This window comes from Myotis daubentonii, chromosome 13, assembly GCF_963259705.1.
Source record: "Myotis daubentonii chromosome 13, mMyoDau2.1, whole genome shotgun sequence".
Lineage (NCBI taxonomy): Eukaryota > Metazoa > Chordata > Mammalia > Chiroptera > Vespertilionidae > Myotis > Myotis daubentonii.
Window position 1 is genome coordinate 56,447,828 of NC_081852.1, and position 23,549 is coordinate 56,471,376.

Genomic DNA, 23,549 nt, shown 5'->3' on the forward strand with positions numbered 1-23,549 from the left:
AAATGCTGCTTTTCTCTCCGAGGGCCCTGTACTACAGTGGCATGGTATTTGGGGCCTGCAAATATTCGGGAGCAGTCTATTAGAAAGTTCTGCTCTTGCCATTCATGCTGCAAGTGACTTACAATCCAGTTAACCGTTTACTTCCTCCACTCCCTCTTCCCATTGGTTCATCGTATCACCCACAAACGCCTACCTCCGAACTTGCTAATGGGAGCGTCCCCCACTCCAACCACAACTGCCCTTTTTGGGCCCACGAAGTGACATTCCCAGATGTCTTTGTGAACTCTGATCCCTTAACCTTCTGCTTTCGTGAAGTCCACCAACCCGTTTATACCCAGCTTAAGTTGCATGATTATTTCGTTCAGTAATAACGCCTATCAACACCCTAAGCTGCCTGTTTTTTGTTTGTTTGTTTGTTTGTTTGTTCGTTTTTTGGCATCCTGTCAGGCAAAACATCAACCTGAATGTACCTAGTGTTTCTCTTTCTCTCAGCAGCACCCTGACAGTTGAGTGCTATTGGGACAAATGGCATCTTGGGGAGAACATACATGATTATAAACTGGTCAACAACACTATTCTGAAATCTACTTGTTCTTTTGGTTTTTAGATTTTAGTTTTTATATACCTCCTATCCTGAATCTCCTCCTGCTTCATACAGAAAACAGAAGTCATCAAGAGAGCAAATCTCTCCTCTTTTTGGTCCAAACATAACGAGTACCTACATCTGCATCCACCCTTTCTTTTTCTTTCTACTTGGGCAGCTGCCCCTCTCCTAGCCAAGGCCAATGCCTGCTCTCACTGTATTCGATTTTTAAAAGTTGAAGTTTCTCCCATTGGGAAAAAAATCATGGCCAATCCTAAATTCCCCTCCACTCCTATCTGACTCAGAACAACATCCCCCCCCACCCCCCCGAGATTTCCTGTGACCGCCAATCGCGAAGCTGATGGGAGATTTTACTCATTTATCTCATCCCTCAGCAGAATGCAACACTGTCAAGTCCCTCCTGCTCTCTCTCTTTCTAACATCAAGATTGTTCTTTTTATTGTAAAAATTTTCAAATATTCTTAGCAGCAGGGGAATTGGAAAACCACTCAGGTAGCTGTCAGCCAGTTTCACAACATTCCTATTTCGCCAGTTCTGTTTGCTCGGTTCCTACACAAACACACACGCCTGTTTTGTTTTGTGTGTGTGTTTTTGCTGGAGGGATTCAAAGCAAATCCTAGACATCATTCTCTTTCTCCCACTTACACTTTGGTATGTGTCTCTAAACAACAAATTTGTTTAACATAACAAAATATCCATTTATAAAAATTAACAGTAATGTTCAAATGAATTCAGGGTTAACTTAAAAAAATTAACAATCCCTTAATATCATCTTATCTTCAGATTGTACTTACATTTCCCAGATCGTCTGACAAATGTCTTTTGGCAGTGAGTTGGTTTAACTTGGGATCCAAGCAAAATCCACACATTGCCTTAGATGGATCTATCCCTCAGTCTCTTTTCATTTATGACAGTTCCCCTCGCCCTTCTTCTGCACCCAGTTGTTGAATAAACCAGGTCACTGTCCTTCAAATGCCTCCATGGCACTGATGGGATCCCCTGGCGTCACTTAGCGTTTTTCTCGATCCTTTATGTTTCCTGTAAACTAGGACTGAGGTGGAGGGACTGGATGAGATTCAGGGTCCTCTCTGCTAGGCAGTGGGAATGACCATCTACCTGCTGGCCTGTGGGATGGGCAATTTCTGCACCTGCCGTACAGCTCTCAAGCTCACTGTCCACTTTCTCTAAAGGATCATATATGTAGTAGCACCTTGTCGATCTGAAAAGGCTGTGGCCATTAGAGTTGTAGGTAAAATCGAATACTGGGTGGCTTGGCATCTAGTTGTTACATGGCCAGTGGAGAGGGAAAAGGTGCCTAGATGAAGGTTAACAGGTTTTGTGCTCTGGGGGTGGCTGAAGGAAAGGGGCAAGAGGTATTGAACTCTGTACCATGCCTGGAGCTGGAGGAGGCCGATCATACATGCTCCCGTCAGCTCAGGAAAACTCAGGTCCCTGGTTAGAACTGTGTGGCCATGTCCCCAGGCACCTCAGATCAGAGTAAATAATAGAAAGGATCCCGTGGAATAAAGCCCTCCGGTTTTGTTGACTCTGCAACTCTCCAGAACAAGCAGCGAGCCTCGGGAACAGAAATAAAATTCATGCCGAGTTATTTCCCCGCCTTTTAAAACCTAAGCTGTGTTAGATAAACATAAAGATCTCACGTCCCTCCTGGGGTTTGACGCCCCCACATGGGAAAAATCAATCTGTTTTATATACCCTTTGGCCCAAAAGATTTTGTAAACCTTTACTTTCCGTAGATTGTTGTAATAAAAATGATCGGTGTGCTTTGTGTTTTGTTAGTTTGTTTCCCAAATACATACTGATGTTGTACCACCAGATGGGCTTTTTAAAAAATCGTACACATGCTTTTCTAAGAGTTCTGCTCAAATGATTTAAGTCCTGTAGTCGGAAGAGTGGAGTCTCTCCACTGGCTTTTATTCCAATGTCAGAGGCGAATTCTACAGAGACTGAGGCAACGGTTTTGGCAAATGTTTTCTTCCTTGTACAGGCTATTTATTTATTTTGTTAATCCTCACCCAAGGATATTTTTCCATTGATTTCTAGAGAGAGTGGAAGGGAAGAGGAGGGACAGAAAGAGAGAAAGATCAATGTGAGAGAGACACATGGATTGGTTGCCTTCCACTCGCGCCCTGGCCTGGGTCAGGGATCGAGCCTGCAACCAAGGTACATGGCCTGGACCAGAATGGAACCTGCGATCCATCAGTCCACGGGCGGATGCTCTATCCTCAGAGCCTAATTTCTGTGTTTGAGCTTTGCAAACATTTAGCCTTTACATAGTCCTACCTTTTTCTTTTCTTTTCAAAAGCTTTTCATTCATTCATTCATTCATTCATTCATTCAACAATTTGCTGAGTTACCCTTATGAATCAGACATTGTGCTAAATGAGGAGGTTATACGAAAAACAAGCAATCAAGAGACAGTCCCTGCTCTTGAGGTCTACACAGCACCGAGGAGGACACAGGAAAGGAAATCACTGATTACAACATGTCATAACAAGAAGTGTGTTAGAAGCAGGCACGGGGACAAGAGCAGCAGAGAAAAGAACCAGTTTACTCCACTACTGCTCTTCCGGCCTTCGTCCTCCGCTCACTGACCTCCGATGGAAGCAGTAACGACAGAGAGAGAAAAGCCAGTAGGTCTTCATTTCTCAATTCTCCGGTTACCACGTCTGTTGCTACAAGTGATCTCATTTTGGGATTCAGTGTTCTTTATTTTCCAGCAACTATGGTCCTAGAGGAATAGAACTGACATTTCATTCATTCACCCACACAGACATCTATCCATCAAGGGCCTACTGCATGTCAGCAGTGGCCAGAGGAGCCATAATTTCCCTGAGGGCCCCTGAAAGAGGGGTAAAGGCCAGGCCAGCTAGATTTAGGATGATGCCAACCAGAGCCCGCCTCAGCCACCCACTCAGGCTGTCTCTGACTAGTGCAGAGGTCCTAACTGAGTCCACTGCAGAACAATGCCCATTGTTGACCTTGAAGGCAGGTGCAGTTACCAGGCTTGAATCCATCGTTTGGGAATAACCTCAGCAAAGGAACACTGGAAAGCAGCGTAGGCTGGGGATGTGTGAGCATGTGCAGGAGGGCGAATAATGCCACGTAAAGGGGAGGGAGACTTCCTTCCGTTACTTCCTGACTCAGTTGAAGGAACATGTGGGCAGCGGGTGCCGCCTCTGGACAGCTTCCTTTCTAGGAGACGACACCCTGGAGCTCTGTTTAAAGGAGAACTCTATCCAGACCATCACACCAGCTGCAAGTGTGGGGAAGGGGAGGGTTCGTCATCTCCTCTGGCTCAGAAATGAAGATATGTGTATTTATGGCTTCTGGGGAGCAGAAAGGAATTTCAACTTCCCCAGCAAAACATTTCTAAGTCGGCCAGTGAGCATTAGGCCTCTCACTGGATGGGAGTTACTTTCACAGGCCACAGCATCACCCCAACGTCCAGGTGTCCTGCTAACAGCATTGCTACTGCGCACAGTGCCGTTGGCCGGTTCTCTGGAGCTGCAGGGGAGAGAAGACTTTCTCAGACTTGTTCGCAGAGCGTTCTTTCACCATCACTTCCAAGGCCAAACCCTAACTATTGTCCCCAAGCACCGGATCAGCATGTCTCGGTTGAAGACTTGACTTTATAAAGTTCCACAGTTGTTTCCGATGTTGTCAGAACCACGGGTTGGTGTCACTCATTGTCCCAAAGCCTCACCTAGTCTCCTGCGTGGAGCCGGTTGGAGGCAGGTGAAGCCTTGAGATGTTTGGGGAATCTGTCAGGCTGAGATGGTCAGTTCTTCCTCCACCTCATGCTGGCACCTTCCATTCACCGTCAGGACTTAAGTGTTTAGCTTTTTCCTGGCAACATAACTAACTGAAGACGGGAATGGAAAGTGCATGGCCAACGGGCTACCATTTTTCACTCCCTACCCCTATGCCCGACTAGGGATCACCATCCTCTTTCCCACGGAAATCAGCTGTGGCCTCAGAATCCTTCACATTCTCCCACTCCAAGCAGCCACTGCCAGTTCCCAGTTCGTTATTGAGACACAAATCCAATGCGATTTGTCATCTTTGGCTCAAGGTGTGACTGGTGTCCCCTGTGCGCTTTGAGTAGGCAGGGAAGTACCATTTGTTTGCATCTACTTAGCATGCAGAGGGGGTGAGCGTAGAAGATGATAAAGTGAGAGAAATCACGGGAACTTCCTGTGTCTGAGGCTGGTAGTTGTGTTGGGCCCATTGCTTCAACAAGAATCTGTAGAATTGACCAGGCTGGGGAGCAGGGTTCAAAAGGAGGAGATCCAGGCTCGGTCCCATCCTCACGGAGTTTCCTGTTCCACATTCACAGAGGGAGTTCTGTTGAGGGCTGAGCATGAGGTTGGGAAGCTTTGGAGGAATAGAGGGATGGAACAATTTCGTTGACGTACATCAGACAAATATGAAATGTGACATTGGCTATGATCTCCACTGAACTCTTACTTCCTTCATAGTAATGCAATATGTGCGGTGAGGATGGAACAGGTCCTTTAGCCTCAGCAAACATTTGCCCACCAGGAGTGATTCTTCTCAGATTCTTCTCAGATTCTCACATCACTCGTGGCTTTTACTCTTTAATGGCCTGCATCATTTGCATAATTTCTTGCTACTTCTGTGTTTGTTATGTCCCCAATTTCACTCCAAAGGATCAGTGGCTCCTACGTTGCTCTCTGAGATGGAAAATCAGAGATGACAATGGTAGCAGTCCTCCTAACACAGAATAACAGAATAAACTTCACACCAGCTCTGGTCAGATGAACCTGGCGGGATGAGAAGAACGCTAGTACATAAACACTTCTTCAGGACGCTAGTACATAAACACTGCTCCAAAAGTGGCACAAAGTTTCTGACGTTCTTGTGGCTTCCTCCCCGCCCCTCCCCCCCCCCCCCCCCCCATTGATTTCAGAGAGGAAGGAAGAGAGAGAGATAGAAACATCGATAATGACAGAGAATCATTGATTGGCTGCCTCCTGCACGCCCCACACTGGGGATTGAGCCCGTGTGTGCCTCAGGTGTGAGGAGGCAGGAGATGATGCTTCTTTTTGAGAAAAAAGGAGGTGAGAGCAGAGCTGAGAGGCTGTGGGCCCTGCGTCCCCAGGGTCTTGGGACAATTCCACCTCTCTGCTGAGCACCATTCTGGGAATCTTGTCACTGCCCACTCCCTGGGGTCCGTAGGGAAAGACAAAGGGACAGCTGTTGGTTTATCTGCAATTCCTTGTTTCTCAGACGCCCCAACTCCTCCTGATTCATTCATTCAACAAACATTTGTCTGAGGGAGGAGCCTACGTGCGTGTGTTTGAAGAACAGCTGGGGCCAGGTGGCCGGACCCCGAGTGCGAGGCGGGAGGTAAGAGGATGTGACGTCAGTGAGCACGGAGACCAGCTTGTGAGACCTGGTAAGGGACTTGGAACTCCTTCTCCAAGGAAGTTGGGGAACCAGTGGGAGACGGGGGGCAGCTCTGTAAGTTAATCTTACCCTTCCTCTTTGCAGAGCTGTTGGCCAAAGACACGTCCCCATTTTATAACGAGGCTCGCCATGAACAGACTCAAGGTAAACCTGACGGCATTGATGCTCTCGTGCGCGTGTTTCCTTTCAAATCCCTTGGGTATTTTGTTTAACAAGCCGGTAACCCTGAAGAATGACTTCCTTGTACCCACTTTACAAGCAACTGCCTTCTTCCCCCAAGGCTTTTGTTTCTGGGTCCTCCTTTCACACAACTCACAGGCCTTAGAGTCCCTGGGCTCAGAACACCTTCCCTCCCGGGCATCTGTGACTGTGGGCCCGGCGCTGGGCAAATGGTGACCATGGCTGGGCTCTTTCCACATGTGATGTGCGACTGAAGGGCGGGTTTCGGTGGCAAGTCCAAGCAGCCCATCTGTGGGATGGAATGCCTTCCATGAACCGGCCCATCAGGCAACTTGAGCTTCCCAGAAATGGTGTCTGGGGACCAGGCAGCACTGGGTCAGTCTATACCGGAATCTGGGGTTTCACCTGACCTCACGCTGCCCGGGAATCACAATTCCCATTGGCACAATAAATGACAACCTTTATATTTGCGTGCTCTCCCAAATCATGAATTTAAGTTAATTTAAAAACAGCAAATGTAAAGGGATTTTTTTCCCTTTTATAGAAGAGCTTCTTTTAAGATATTAGGGTTATGTACAAATATTATTTCTACAGAGATATTCTTAAGCACTGCCCAAACCATTAGGGATATTTGCAGCCCAGTAGGAGATACATATATAATTTTTTTTTCTTTAACTTTTAATGGACTTTTGGGGAAAAATCAGTGAATAATGAAATACTGAAATACTCTAAACATTTCTACTGGGAAATAAATGGCACTCAAGAGGCCTGAATAAATCATTACAGCTAATAAAATTTCCCAAGATTGCCTCTAGTGGCTTTGCACGAGGAAGATTGGATTTGTACAGATTTATACAGTCAAACAAGGCCAGTGTATATGAAAGAATGCTGTTTATCCGGCACTTGGTCAACATAAATTGAGACTATTCATTAGGTAGCCACAGATGCGGTGGGCGCCCTTTGCAGCTTTCCTCTGAGATGGGAGAATAGAAGCTTTCGTCGCTAGTCGTACTTATTACTGCCAGTAACAGAGGACCCCAGGGGCCCTTCCCAGGCTGTCTGACTCAAAAGGCGGTGCCTGCAGTATTTGCAGGCTTTGTGTGTTTTTCTTGTCAAAATAATACCTCATTTTATTTATTTTTTCATATTTTTCTATTGATTTCAGAGAGGGAGGGAGAGGGAGAGAGCTGGAAACATCCATGATGAGGGAGAATCATTGATCGGCTGCTTCCTGCTCATCCCCCACTGGGGACGGAGCCCGCAACCCAGGCATGTGCCCTGACCGGAAATCGAACCGTGACCTCCTGGGTCATAGGTCAGTGTTCAACCACTGAGCCACGCTGGCTGGGCAGTATCTCATTTTAATCTGCATTTTATTATTATGTTTTATTATTACATTTGATACATGTAGTCTATATATAATTTTCCCTTTGTATTATTATATTTTATGTATGTTTTTAATTTCTGACTACTCTGTTTGTGTGCCTTGCCTATATTATCTGTATGGGTTGTTTTTTCCTTATTGATTTGTAAAAACTCTTTGTATATCAGGGATTTCTTTTTTTTTTTTTTTTGGTCTGACATATATATTGCAAATATTCCCCCCAGGTTATGGTTTATATCTTGTCTTTGTTTTTATGCTGTGGAGATGTTTTTAATTTTTAGGCAATGTCAGAGTTGGTGTAGGGAAGGAGGTTTGAGGACACCTCTCTACTCTGTTGTATTTATTTGCCTATTTTAGTTTCTCAACCTTGGCACTATTGACATTTGGGGGCATGGTCATTCTTTATTTGGGGCCCAATAATTGCCAGGGTTGGGAGTAAGGGGCTGTTTTGGGCACTGTGAGATTTTTTAAATTTTTTTTTTTTTTTGGGGGGGGAGGGTGGAGGGGGAAATGTAAGTTGTTTAACAGCATCCCTGACCTCAACCACCAGGTGCCAGAGAATCCCATCCTCAGTAATGATCAAAAACGTTACCAGATTTTGCAGAATACGTTTAAGGGGCAAACTGCCCAGGCTGAGAACCTGGCCTATTTTATTCCCAGTGACTGTGACTTTATAGTATATCTTAATATCAGCTAGGGCAAGTTATCCTCTTTTTAAATGAATTTCCATGTTTAGACTTCCAGAAATTAGAATAATATAGTGAATTAAGGAAAAAAATCCTGATATGAATAAAGTTGTTACCTAAAAAAATTGTCAGGATTTTATTGGGTTTGCATTGCATTTAAATATAAACTGACTAGAGGCCCAGTGCACGAATTTGTGCACTGGTGTGGTCTGGCCAGCCTGCCCCTATCGGGGCTGATTGGGGGCTGGGCCAGCCAAGGGGAGGGGCCATGGGAGGTTGGCCAGCTGGCCCTGCCCACATCAGGCTGGTTGGCTGGCCACAGTGCTCGTCATAGTGACCGGTCATTCCAGTTGTTCTGGTCGCTTGGCTTTTATATATATAGACAAGAACAGACATCCTTTATGATACACAGTTATCCACTTCAAACCCTGTCTCTATTGAGTGGGGTGTTCTTATAAATTTCTCAGTAGAGGCCTACAGTCTTCTTTGTAGAGGCAGGAGTGGTAGTCTTGCTTAGTGGTTAAGATCACAAACTTTGGTTCAAACCCTGACTCTGCTGTGTTCTGTGAATGACCTTGGGGAGCTATGGAATTTTTCAGAAGCTCAGGTGTTTCAATTACAAAATGCTTATAACAACAACTTCTACCCATGTTTTGGTTTGAGGATTAAGTGATAAGTGTAAAAAATCCCTCTCTCTTTTTTTTTTTTTTTTTTACTGTTTAAGGAATTTTTATTAAAGCAAGTATTTTATAATCCAAATTACGTTTCCTTGATCAGTTATCAATTCTGTTATTTAAAAAAGAAGTGACATTCTGAGCTATTCCACAGTAAAGAATTACAAAATTAAAGAAAGGAATGCTTTAAATTTCTGTACTTTGCTGAAAATTCTTTTTCCTGCGGTCTATAAAACATTAATTTGTTTTTATATTTTACTATTTTTTTGTGGTTTTTTTTGTTTGTTTTTGTTTTTAAATCAGTAAGTAATCTAGGACTAGCATTATTTTTGCTAGACCTGGCATTTGCTCGGTACATAAAGTCCAAAGTTTCCTTTCCTTTTTTAATTTATTTTATATTTTGCAATGGGTTTTTTTTTTCCGTAATATTGTTTTTCGATGTTTAGATATTTTTCTTCGGTGAAGCACGAGTTTCTTTTTGTGGTCTCTGATAATTTTAAACAGTTGGAACACCGGTGGCACTGTTAACTGCTTAAAAGGTATTATTATTAGTTACTATTGGGATTCATAGATATTTTGTATCTTACTGAGATTGTGTGTGTGTGTGTGTTTCTTTAAGATGATATTTTAATTGTAAGTGGGTAAAAAATGATTCATTGTTTTTTTACTGTTTTCATGAGTATAATGTCTTCTCAAATGAAAATGTTTCCCGAGAAAGGAATCTGTTGATTTTTGCATATAAATTTTACAATTGAGCACCTTACAGAATTCTCTTATGGTCTTCAGTGTTTTTTTCATAAATATAGTGATAGCATCTGGAAATAAGGGAACATTGCCTCCTCCTCCCCAGCTGGTAGACTGTTTGGTATTGAATTGTTGCATTATTTAGCACTTCCAGCACAATTTAAATTGTATTCAATAACAAGTACCCTGTTTTTTCATCTGGTGTAAATGAAAATGCTTCTAGTTTTGCTCCATTAAGCTCTGGTTCCTGAGCAGTATTCTGATTATGTTGGGGAGGTAGTTTCGGAGTCTTACTAAAGTGTTTTTAAATGGGGTTTTGTTACTCAAGGGGTGTAAAGTCTCAGTTATAAGATAAATAAGCTTAGAGACCTGCTGTACGACATTGTGCCTGTAGACAAGCATCTCATGAATCTGTTAAGAAGGTGGCTCTCATGTAAAGTGTTCTGACCACAAGAAAAGAAAAAATTACATTAAAATAATAAATATTGCCAAAACCGGTTTGGCTCAGTGGATAGAGCGTCGGCCTGCGGACTGAAAGGTCCCAGGTTCGATTCCGGTCAAGGGCATGTACCTGGGTTGTGGGCACATCCCCAATAGGTGTGCAGGAGGCAGCTGATCGATGTTTCTCTCTCATCCATGTTTCTAACTCTCTGTCTCTCTCCCTTCCTCTCTGTAAAAAATCAATAAAATATATTTTAAAATAATAATAATAATAATAAATATTGTGTGAAAGGATAGACCAAGAGACCAATGGAACAACAGACACATACCCGTACAAATACAGAAATGACACATTATGGAACTGACAGGCGCCAACTAGTGTGAACAGACTGGACTTTTCAACAAATAGTGTCTGGACAACTGGTTACACACATGCACATGGGTGCCTTACAATTCTAGGCGGGTTAAAGACTCACGTGTAAAAAGGGGAACTATAAACAATCAGAAGACAGCATCAAATATCCTTATAACTTCTGAGTTAAGAAGGATTTCTTTGTAAAGATATAAATATAGACAGGGTGACCCCCCAAAATGCATACACACTTTTGAATTATTAATTCCAATGGGTTAAATCTGAAAAGAGAGAAACATCAACTGAGCCATCAGCTGTGAAGTGTGCATACATTTGGGGGGACACCTTGTATAAATATCATAAGGAAAAAAAATATATTCAGTTACACTAAAATTAAGCATTTCTGTTGATGAAAAGAATACACAAATAAAGTAAAATATCCCTCAGTCCCACAACTGGGAGAACATATTGCAACACATATAACTCACAAGTTATTTATTTCCAGAATATGTAAGGGATGCTTACAAATAAGAAACAGAACGACAACCCAGTAAAAAAAAAATGATGAAGAGATAATTTATGGAAGAAACCCAAATAAACAAAGAAAAGAAACTCAATGTCATCGATAATCAAGGAAATGCTAATTGGAACCATGTGACTGTTTTTTTTTTTTGGTTTTTTTTTTTTTGCCAACAGATTGGCAAAAATGTAAACGTCTGATAACATCGAGTTACAGGAGAATGTAGAACAGCCAGTTCATTTAGGCAGTGCTGAGGGGAATATAAATTGGAGCAGTCTCTTTGGAAAGAATTTGGCACTATCTACTCAAGGCTAAAATGAAAGACCTGACATTCTAGCAAGTTCACGCTTCCATATGCAGTGTGAAAAAACTGGCACAATTGTACAGGGTCATGCAGAAGAAGGTTCATAGCGATGATCTTTGTAACACCAAAACGACACATTGTCCAAATGACAGTAAACAGCAACATGGATCAATTCACTGTGGCATGATCATGCCCTAGAACACTACACACGACACGGATGAGCTTCAAAAACACAATGTTGGGTGAGAAAAGCAAATCGCAGAAGAATGCGCATCGTGTGATTGCATTGATAGGAAGTGAAAAAACGATGCAAAGCCAAACAGTCTATTTTTAGGGACACAAACACATGTGGTGTTTCAAGCACCCAGAGTGTAAAGGAAAGCAGGGGTGTGATAAACAAGTTTAGACTCATGGCCACGTCTGATGGGGAGGAAAGAGGATGGAATAGAGGAGGGTCGTGCAGGAGATTAGCCTTTTTCCTCCAGTTGAGTGGTAGATATAAGTGAGGTTGCTCACACGCACATTCAAGAAATGTTATTTAGAGCCCTCCTTGTGCAGGGGAAAGGCAGGGAACGGAAAAGACGATTTCTGGTGCTTAAAGATAAACAACGAATAGAACTAATTAGCTGTATTTGTTATATGGTGATAAATGCCGAAGATCTCAAAGGTGAAGCACAGGGAAGAGGAAAGGTTGAGCAAAGGAATAATCGTCACTTTATCATGATCCTTTGTACCAGCGGTTCTCAACCTGTGGGTCGCGACCCCTTTGGGGGTTGAACAACCCTTTCACAGGGGTCGCCTAAGACCATCGGAAAACACATATATAATTGCATACTGTTTTTGTGATTAATCATATGTCTTAATTATGTTCGATTTGTAACAATGAAAATACATCCTGCATATCAGATATTTACATTACAATTCATAACAGTAGCAAAATTACAGTTATGAAGTAGCAACGAAAATAATTTTATAGTTGGGGGTCACCACCACATGAGGAACTGTATTAAAGGGTTGCGGCATTAGGAAGGTTGAGAACCACTGCTTTATACCATAACATAATTTATAAATATTCTTTTGTGGCAATTCAGTATTCATTGTTTGAGCAGCTATGTAGAGACTAAAGGGAGCCCATGGAATTCCAGGAGGGGAAACAGGTGAATGCACAAGTCAAATGCTTCCATCTATAATAATAAAAGCGTAATATGCTAATTAGCCCGGACAGCCGGACAACCTTCAGATGACCTCCCAGACAAAGCCAGGCTGCGAAGGGCTGGGCCCCTTGCACACAGATTTCGTGCATCGGGACTCCAGTTAGTGAATAAGATGGGAGTGCGATTATAAAGAGCAAAGGCTGTGTCTCAGGGATCCCATGTTGTGTTTTCTGAGTCACAGCCAGGAGGTCAGGAGATGCTGCGCAGAACTCACCTACCTGACAAGCCCAGACTTGGACTCTGGCTGCCGCTGAAAGGTTAGCTTGACGCTCACATGCCCACATGCCCACATGCCTTGAAGAATCACTCTGGTTCTTAGAACCTTCTGTCCTCTGACGGTTTAACCCAGCTTTGAGATCATGAGAGCTCGATAAAATGCCAAGGCAAGATTTCACAAGCAGCTGGGGTGACGGGGCCCACTGTCCGAGACAATTTACTCTTCCTCTCTCATAACTAATCTGATTTTATCAGAACTAGTTCTTTGCTTCATGTTGTGTCATTACAAGCAGATCACTCACCCACTCTCTTCCCCCCCCCCAAAATTTATTTTTTATTGATTTCAAGAAGGGAGAGGGAGAGAGAAACATCATGATGAGAATGGTTGATCGGCTGCCTCCTGCAGGCCTCTCCCTGGGGATTGAGCCACCGCCTGGGCCTGTGTCCTGACCAGGAATTGAGCCGTGACCTCCTGGTTCATAGGTCAATACTCAACCAGTGAGCCATGCCTGCAGGGCACTCAGCCACCCTCTTGATCATTCATTCTGCACAAAGGTCTCTGCCTATTTATCCATCGTGTTTTCTTTGTTTCTGTACCTGTTGTCTTATCTGGGTACCAATCATCCTTTTTAGGGACACACATCTAGTGACCCCTTTGTCATGCACCCCAACACCCTTCTCCTGCCCTCACACAACCTGTGTGCTGGTAGACCAGACAGACACTGAGTAATACCTGGTCTCCAGTTCTCCTCTCCAGGTCTTTTCTGATGACATGCTTCCTGGATGGAATTTTCCCAGTCGAAGCTCAGCTTGCTCTCATCATTTCAAGGGTAGGCTGTCACCGACTCTTCCTCATGCTTTCGCCGCCGCTCCCTGGTTAGCTCGCCTTTTCTTCCACCTTATTGTTGAGAGGTGAATGGGCCAGGCAGACGTTATGCTGAGTCAAGATCACACCCGTTTTCCGAGAAGGACTGAATGAGCTTGTTGGGCTAGCAGGGAGAATCATCTTTCGCTTTGTGTTTCTGAATCTACTGTGGGTGACGCAAGCTATTCATAGAAACAGTATGTGGGCGGGTAATTTCCAGTTGTGTTTGGCAGGCTCCCTGACAGGCTCTGTGGTATCGAAGCCCTGTCCCCCACGAGCCTGCTTATACTCAGAAGTGGAATAAAATGGAACCACTTTAAAATAGAGACTCCTCGAAGCATTGCTTCCCCAGACGTGGAGATACATGTTGTGTGTACACTGATGGCCTCCCCTCAGTTGTTACTGATAAAAGCTTTTCCACGGTTAAAGTTGGAAACCTGTCCTTGGGAACTTCTCTCTTTTCTTGTCTTTTTTTAATGGATCTATAGGCAACAGGAAATATTTACCTACAAAAGGGCATTTAGCCCGGCTGGTGTGACTCAGTGGTTGAGGGTTGACCTATGTACTAGGAGATCACGGTTTGATTCCTGGTCAGGGCACATGCCCAAGGTTGCGGGCTTGACCCCCAGTAGGGGGCATGTAGGAGGCAGCCGATCAATAATTCTCTCTCATCATTGATGTTTTTTTATTTCTCTCTCCCTCTCCCTTTCTGAAATCAATAAAAAAAATACATATATTTTTAAAAGGACATTGTGGGATATGTAATGTTATACAGACATAATAGGTATGACAATGATAGCATAAAGGATGGTGAGGAGTAGGAAATGGATCTACACAGTTGCAAAGTTTGTAACATTTTATGTGCAGTGGTACAATGTTAACTCTAAGTAGACTGTGAAAAGTTAAATATCTACATATACAAATATACACATATATCTGTATCTCGCTAGAGCAACCATCAAATTCATAATGTACAGAGGAATCATTAAAGAAAACCAATGGAGAAATTAGGATAAGAAAGTATAATCAATGAGTTATTTACATAATCAGAAATAGCCACAGCGAGGCCCCAGGGGAGCATGGGACATGATTTCAGGCAGGAGGAGCCCAGTTCCACCCACACTGGCACAAGCAGCAGGATTACCCGGTGCTCCGTCCAAAAGCCAGGAGCTACGGCGACCTCTCCCAGGACCTGAGAATCAGGAGGATGATTATTTACTCTAGACCCGTGGTCGGCAAACCGCGGCTCGCGAGCCACATGCGGCTCTTCGGCCCCTTCAGTGTGGCTCTTCCACAAAATACCACGTGCGGGCGCGCACGTACAGTGCGATTGAAACTTCGTGGCCCATGCGCAAAAGTCGGTATTTTGTGGAAGAGCCATCCTCAAGGGGCCAAAGAGCCTCATGTGGCTCGCGAGCCTCGGTTTGCCGACCACTGCTCTAGACAGATAGAAAAATATGGGTAGATGTTGATAGAGATTGAGAGCATTAATACATTGGAGCATAGTGGGAGAAAGCATGGAATTGGGCTGGGGGCCTGGAGTCTGGCCCTGGGCAAATTAGTTCTCTAAGCCTTTGTTTCTCCAATTTCAGTAAAATCTTAAATACTATTTCTAAGATTTCTTACTTTAAAAATATCTGGACTGAGATGAGGCTACTTCTAAATTAATTCTTTTGTAAGTTTTTTGAAAGTTTCCTTCCAGCACTAATTCTGTAAGATTCTATTTTGTTTTGACTTTCTTTGATCATAGACTCCCCACCTTATAAAGCTCCAGGTGAATATCTGGATGGTTCCATGTGAAATTACTTTTTACTGATATATAGTAATGAGTACAGATTCAAAAGCCTTTTGATTTTTCTTTTTTTAATGGTATTTTTATCATGGAGAAAACACACCTTTTTCACTTCCCTTCAATATATTTAGCTGACGCGCCCTCTTGTGGAAGAATCTTCGCATAGCACTACAACAGTGAAACTGCTTCCAGATTTGATAGCCCACACTGTACATTTTATATATTTAAAAAATACATATGTACTAGTATATGCTTATATTACAATAAGATTGTGAAGATTCAAGTTCTCGCTCAGGTTAAACTACTAGTTGGGATTCAATGTTTAAATATATAATCAACGTATATAGGATTATAACTTTTACATTTTTTCTATCCCAGCTATTTCTAGTTACCATTAGATTAACCATGTGCATGAGATGTACAGAATAAAGAAGATTTTATTTTACTAAAATATGTATTAAAATAGGAGACGCTTGTGTCCTGAATGATCTCCCTCTTCCCTGGACAATTCCTGCATTTTTCAGGTGGGAGGGATGAGCACATCCCTGTGGGCAGGGGAGAGAGTGCGGAGGGGGCGTAGTCAGTCCCGCCGTGGCAGTGGGAGCTGGTGCCGCCTCTCTTCTGGGTGTTTCTCGGGCAACTGCCGCCAGGTCCACGGGAGCCCATGACTCTGGAGTGAGCTCTAAAGCAAATCTGTCCCAGATGATGCTGAAGCTGCTGGGCCATGGACCACATCTGAGCAGCAGGAGCCAAGATCCCTCCCCAGTGGAGGAGGAGAAACACCACCTGCAAAACGAATTCTCTCCCACACTTTGCAGACAGACACCGAGTCTGGGACCGTGAAACCATTGTGTGGAAAGAGAGATTTCGTTGGGGAAATGTTTTGTTTTGCCAAACATGCTAAATATTTGATATGCTCAAGTTCTGTGTTTAATGCTAAAATAACTTCAAATATTTCCCCCAGGGCTCCCAGGGTTCTGTGAGGCTGCTACTAGGATTAGGAAAGACAAAGCTGTTGGAGAAATTAACATTGAGCATCCTGACTATCCAATCGTGAGTGAGACTTGTCTAAAGGAGTCATATTTTTTGTCTAAAATTTTTTGTCTGTGAACTTTTTCTATGACCCTTTTTCTATGATCTAACTACTTAGGAAGCTCTTGGGAAGTAAAAAATGAATCATAAGGCGTGAAATATAACCCACGGCTGTGCTGTCTCTCAGTGTGATTCTGACCCATTGCTACATCCTAATCAGGACACTGACCAGAAAAAACAACTGTCACCAACGCGCAATCAAGTCTGATTTCATGGGAGTTTCTGGCAGTGGTTCTCAACCTTCCTCATGCCGCTACCCTTTAATACAGTTCCTCATGTTGTGGTGACCCCCAATTTCATTGTTACACATTGAACATAATTAAAGCATAGTGATTAATCACAAAAACAATATGTAATTATATATGTGTTTTCCGATGGTCTTAGGCGACCCCTGTGAAAGGGTCGTTCGACCCCCAAAGGGGTCGCGACTCACAGGTTGAGAACCGCTGGTTTATGGTGCGTAAACACCTAGAAGTGGTCATTCCAGCAGCATTCTCCACCCGACAACTTTGCAGGACACCTTGCCCTTCCTGCAATGGTTAATCGAGAAAAGTATCGGTCACTACAGGGCAGTGACTGGAGAATGATGTCACCCATAGAAAATGGGACATTACTGCCAGTAATTTTTACGACTCATGCAATTTTCTCAGACATTTAAGAAATACTTTGCATAACAGCTTATCCAGGAAAGGATGTTTTAGAGAAAATGTGATTTAATTGAACTTTAAGCTAGATTTAATTAAACTTCAATTATCCAAATGGTTGCCTCATCCGAAATATTTACTTTTCGTCTGCATGTTTAGTATTCTCTAGACAAAGTCATAGTCATCATATAAATGAAAAATATGTAATTGGCTTTAATTATCTGCTGTTCTGTTAACTGCGATTTTTCTTATGCGCTTTAATCGCTTGTCAGCAATTTCTTAGAAGCAAGTTTTCAATGTATATATGAAACTCAGACTTGATGATATGTATCATTTCACAATTAAAATATTAAATTATGTGTTAAGTGTGTGACATTAATCACAGGCAAGATCTATTGGTTTAGAGGAGGGAAAGTTTTGAGCCTAATTAGAAGAAATGAAATAGATGGTTAGTAAATTCTGCAAAGCCTTATAGAAACACAAATAAAACAGAAAATGTTCATCAGAATCATATTATCTATGAAGTGTCTGCTCTGTGCCAGACCCTATTGTACATGCTTTACCTGTCCTGTCTCCTTCATTCCTCCTTCTATAACATTCCCATTTCACAGATAAGGAAACTGAGATACAATGAGCTTCGGCAACAAGTCTAAGGTCACATTGGCCCACAGTGGAGTTGGGATTCACACCTAGGCTGGTTTCAGAGCCCAAATACCTCACCACAAAAGTATAGAAAATTTTGCATCTTTTAGATGGGACTACAAATGATGGCCCACAGGCCAAATCTGCCTGCAAATAGGGGATGGTTTTTACTTTTTAAAAATATTTTTAAAATTAATTTCAGAGAGGAAGGGAGAAGAAGAGAGAGAAACATCAATGATGAGAGGGAATTATTGATTAGCTGCCTCCTGCACACCCTACACAGGGGATTAAGCCCCACAACCTGGGCATGTGCCCTGACTGGGAATAGAACCCTCGACCTCCTGGGTCATAGGTAGACGCTCAACCACTGAGCCACGCCGGCTGGGCTGGTTTTTGATATTTTCAAAAATCAAAAGAAAAATAATATTTTTGTGACATGCGAAAATTATATGAAATTAAAATCGCAGTGTCCATATCTAAGCTTTGTTGGAACCCAAACCCACCTTCGTTCGTTTACACATTGTCTATGGGAGTGTCCATGTCACAACAGCCAAGCTGAGTAGCAGCAGACCACAGACCCGCAACACCCGAGGCATTTACTCTCTGGCCCTGAATTAAAAACACTTATCAACTCTTACTGTAGACCAGAAGCCAAGGGAGCAAAAGACACAGAATCTGAGCAAATGCATCTGAGGATCCATGCCTAAGGTTACCAGGCACCCAGTGATGTAGGTTCTATAACATTCCCATTTCACAGATGAGGAAACTGAGTTACAATGAGCTTAGTGAGAAGCACCACAACCAGGCATTCAGGATGGCGGTGCAGTAGATGGAAGTTACACTCACCCCCTTCCAGGACCAAACTGGAGTTACAACTAAAATACAGAGCAATCCACGTGCATAACCAACAGAAGAAGCTCCATGTTAAGTAAACAGCAATCAGAGTCGAGCCATGGGTGTCTAGCCCGCTCTTCCGGGGCGAAGCTGTAGGAAGGACCTGGCGGGGGTCTGAGCAGCAGGAGAAGGCCAGACCAGGGAGGGCAGAATTGTGCCCCTTCCTTCTGGGCAGAGCACACCCCTCTGTTTCCCTCACTGATTTGTCAGAAAAGGAGCCAGTCATTCACGGAAGGACAACAACCTCATCCCCTGCAGCCGTTGCTGCCTGGAAGGGATTTGGGGCTGAGATGGGTGGAGAGCTTCCTGGGGGGCTGGGTCAGGGGTGAGGGGGATGTGAACTGGGGTACAGCATGGCCAGAGAAGCCCCTGGTGTGTCTTACTTAACTGAGCCATAAACCCATGTGCCCTAACGATAGCATGGTGACCTTTGCTGAAAAACTATTCCTTCTTTAAAAAAAAAAAAATACATATATATATATATATATATATATATATATATATATATATATATATATATATATATATGTTTTTTAATTAATTTTTTACAGAGAGGAAGGGAGAGGAACAGAGAGTTAGAAACATCAATGAGAGAGAAACATTGATCAGCTGCCTCCTGCACACCCCCCACTGGGGATGTGCCCGCAACCTAGGTACATGCCTTTGACCGGAATCGAACCTAGGACCCTTCAGTCCACAGGCTGACGCTCTATCCACTGAGCCAAACCGGCTAGGGCAAAACTATTCCTTCTTTACATGTCTTCTCTGGGAAAAGGTCTTTCACTAAATTATGTTTTTTTAAACATGGCTAAGATTACTTTTTACCTCCCAAATAGAGATTATAAGAGGCGATTCTAATTCCTGGGGAAGGAGAGATACCGAAGATTTATTTTCATTAAAACACATATTTTCATCAGATGCATTTTGACGATGCATTTGTGCCAAGGACTGTGAAGTGGGCCAGGCCAAGGCATCAAAACACCCGAGATGCCAGGCATAGTGCCCATCAGTGCCTGTCTACTTCCTCCAGTGATTCTGTTCCATGCCATGATGAGAGAGAGCCTCTGTGGTGTCATGTTCATGCTCAAGAGCACGCCCAGCAGAAGAGCAGGCTCACGCATTTTCGCATTGGTTTTATATTTACATTGTATGTCATTCCCGTTCTGTTGAGTTATAGCCTCGTTTCACACACACACAAATAAGGATCAGTGGCTTACGAGTGGTTCATTTGACGGGAAAAGGCAATGACAGAAATAGTAACACAAATGCATCAGCTCATAAACTTACGTGGTAGACAAGACTCCGGGGAAAATCTAACTTATGAATCTTTAGGTCTTGGAATTCAATGGGAAAATGGGTGATGCTGATAGGACATGCAATGATGACCAAAACATGGACTGTGGTAGATCAGCATTCATCTGTCCTTGACACCCTGGTCTCCTGTCTCCAGTGGGATTAGTCATGAATATTCGTCCAGAGTGGAATTGATGATGTTGCTGTTTTCATGCTATTTTCAAATATTACACCAGTATGCTCAAGGAAACAAATTGCTTTTCTGCGCCCCCCCCCTCCCCAGAAGAAGTAGAAAATACTGCTTTCCAGGATAAAATCAATTAATTTGACCACCAAAGGCATAAATCAACTTGAGACTATACAGGCATTATTCAAATTGCATTTCTTATAGTGAAAACTGTTGCAAAACTGCTATCACAGAGGGGCCTGTAAAGCCAGCCATCAGCCACAACGATAATGATATATATTATTTTTGGATAAAAACAAATAATGAGCCATCAGACAAATTCCCTCATCAGATGGCATTGTTGAGCGTTACACAGTATTGATGGCACACTGTGTGAAACTATTCAGACTGTGCTAGAGACACAATTGCAGTTGGATGGCCTCACTCATGTGCAGAGTAGGAGCTGGTCCCTTACACGTGTTTTGCCTTGTGTATCACTAACTATCCATGTAATGGGTATTTTGTGAGCCATAGCACAGGCTGAAAAGGATGCACTGGGGTAAGTAAGGACAGAACACCAATGGGTTTGCAGCAGGGAAAGGTGTGGTTCTCACACTATAAAAGGTAGCCTGCCCCTCTGAGTGGCCTCAAGTCATTTGTAATTGTTTGATCCCCTAATCATAAGTATGGAGCAGAAACAAAGGGCACAGATTATTAGCTTAATTTCTTCCTTTTTTCCTTTCTTTCCCTTCCCTTCCCTTCCCTTCCCTTCCCTTCCCTTCCCTTCCCTTCCCTTCCCTTCCCTTCCCTTCCCTTCCCTTCCCTTCCCTTCCCTTTCCTTTCCTTTCCTTTCCTTCCATTTTCTCTTTCTTTTGTTTGTTCTCTCTTTCCCCGCCTTTCATCACAGCTCCTAGTATCCAAGCTGTGATCTGAGTCTGTTGAATTTTACATCTCTACCTATTTGCCCTCTCTTCCTGCTCAGTGACACCTGGAAGCTCTTGCTATTGCATTCTTTATAGTTGGATTCCATTCAACTATATCTTGAAAGTGGTTCAGAGTCGCTTGGAAAATGGGTCAAATGGTTATACAGCAAGGCTAGAGACCTCAGAGAAGCTAACCAGGTCTGTAACGTCTTATGTGTGATGTTAAGAAGAGTAAATTTGATCTAGAATCGTGCTATCCAGTACAATAGGCATTAGCCACAGGTGACCACTGATCACCAGAAATGTGGCTAGTGCCACGTGTTGAAATGATAATATTTTGAGTATTTTACGTGACATAATGATTAAAATATATTTCACCTATTTCTCTTTTACTTTTTTTTAATGTGGCTTACGATAGATTTCCGTTGGACAGTCCTCATCTAGAAAGCGCAGGGCAGGGAAGGAGGTTGGGGTTTTAATGTCATGGCCAGTCTGCAGTTCAAACCTGATTGTCCGGTAGTATGTAGAGGACAGACAAGAGAGGAGACAGTCTAATGGCAAGAAGAGAAATAATAATAATAATAAAAAAACTACTGTGATGGCCCAGGAAAGAAATAATTATTATATTCAGTGTGATAAAAGTAGTACTTTTATGTGATAAAATTGCCCTTTTCTGCATGAACAGTAGGAAAGTTAAATGCAAATAAGATAGGTTATCCATAAATGATGCATGTGCCTTTGTTTCGAAAAGCAGATCCCTGGTACCGTACATGTGTATCACACATCTGTGCTGACCCCTCCTGCTAAACCCACTCTTGACTCTTTTCCAGATCAACTCTAAGAGAGCACAGCTTAGGAGCGCAGGGCCTCCTGGGGCGTCTGCCATCGAGCTTCCTGGGCTGGGGGAAAGAAGTTGCCCCTCCCGCAGGAGGTCTGCTGCTTCCCAATCGTGTGTCCTTGGGCAAGTTCATGTCTGTGGGAGATTAAATGCCCAAACTAAGAAAGGATGTAAAGCTGAATAATTAATGCTATAAATTTTTAAGTCCGCTTGTTATTCTAGTCCACAGAGTAAATCATCTCCATGCACAACAGAGGAGGGATGACTACAGTTATACTCCCTGAGTCTGGGTGAGCTGAACCCTCTCCGAGGGGACCGCATGGTTGCGCTGGAGGGTGGGAGGCAACAGCAGCCCCAGATCATCATCGTCCTCTGCTCGGGGGAGGTTGGCATCCCCAGGCGGCGTGTTCTCCCTCCCGCCGGTGGCCCTGGCGGTAGACTGGACTGGATAAGGGAGTCTCTCTGAAGGTTAAGTAAATGAGACCTTGTTTGGTTCCCATGCTGCTTATCTGGCCAGACAGGTGTCCCGGGACCTCTCTTTCCCTCACCTGGAGTTTGGCATCACGAGGTGGCCAGAATCAGAGCCTAAACTTATATCAATATTTAACTCCTCTGCAATCAAAGCTATTGGATTCAAAACAAAGCTATTGAATACAAGTTTGGCATTTTTATTTTTAAATGTCCAAGGTTGCAGGGTCAAAGCTGAGTCAAAGTTGTACAATGCATGGCTGGTCAGGAATTACTTTTCAATGAGAGTCCACTTTTAAGGCCATGAGCTTCCTGGGAAAGGACTGCCATGGCGCTGTCACCTTCTACAGGGCCCACCTTCTACAGGGCCCACCTTCTACAGGGCCCACCTTCTACGGGGCCCACCTTCTACAGGGCCCACCTTCTACAGGGCCCACCTTCTACAGGGCCCGCCTTCTATAGTGTCCACCTTCTACAGGGCCCACCTTCTCAGGGCCCACCTTCTACAGGGCCCACCTTCTACAGGGCCCACCTTCTACAGGGCCCGCCTTCTATAGTGTCCACCTTCTATAGGGCCCACCTTCTACGGGGCCCACCTTCTACAGGGCCCACCTTCTACAGGGCCCACCTTCTACAGGGCCCACCTTCTATAGTGTCCACCTTCTACAGGGCCCACCTTCTATAGGGTCCACCTTCTACAGGGCCCACCTTCTACAGAACCCACCTTCTACAGAGCCCACCTTCTACAGGGTCCACCTTCTACAGGGCCCACCTTCTATAGGGTCCACCTTCTACGGGGCCCACCTTCTACAGGGCCCACCTTCTACAGGGCCCACCTTCTACAGAGCCCACCTTCTACAGGGCCCACCTTCTATAGTGTCCACCTTCTACAGGGCCCACCTTCTATAGGGTCCACCTTCTACAGGGCCCACCTTCTACAGAACCCACCTTCTACAGAGCCCACCTTCTACAGGGCCCACCTTCTACAGGGCCCACTTTCTACAGGGCCCACCTTCTACAGGGCCCACCTTCTACAGGGCCCACCTTCTACAGGGCCCACCTTCTACAGGGCCCACCTTCTACAGGGCCCACCTTTTACAGGGCCCACTTTCTACAGGGCCCACCTTCTACAGGGCCCACCTTCTACAGAGCCCACCTT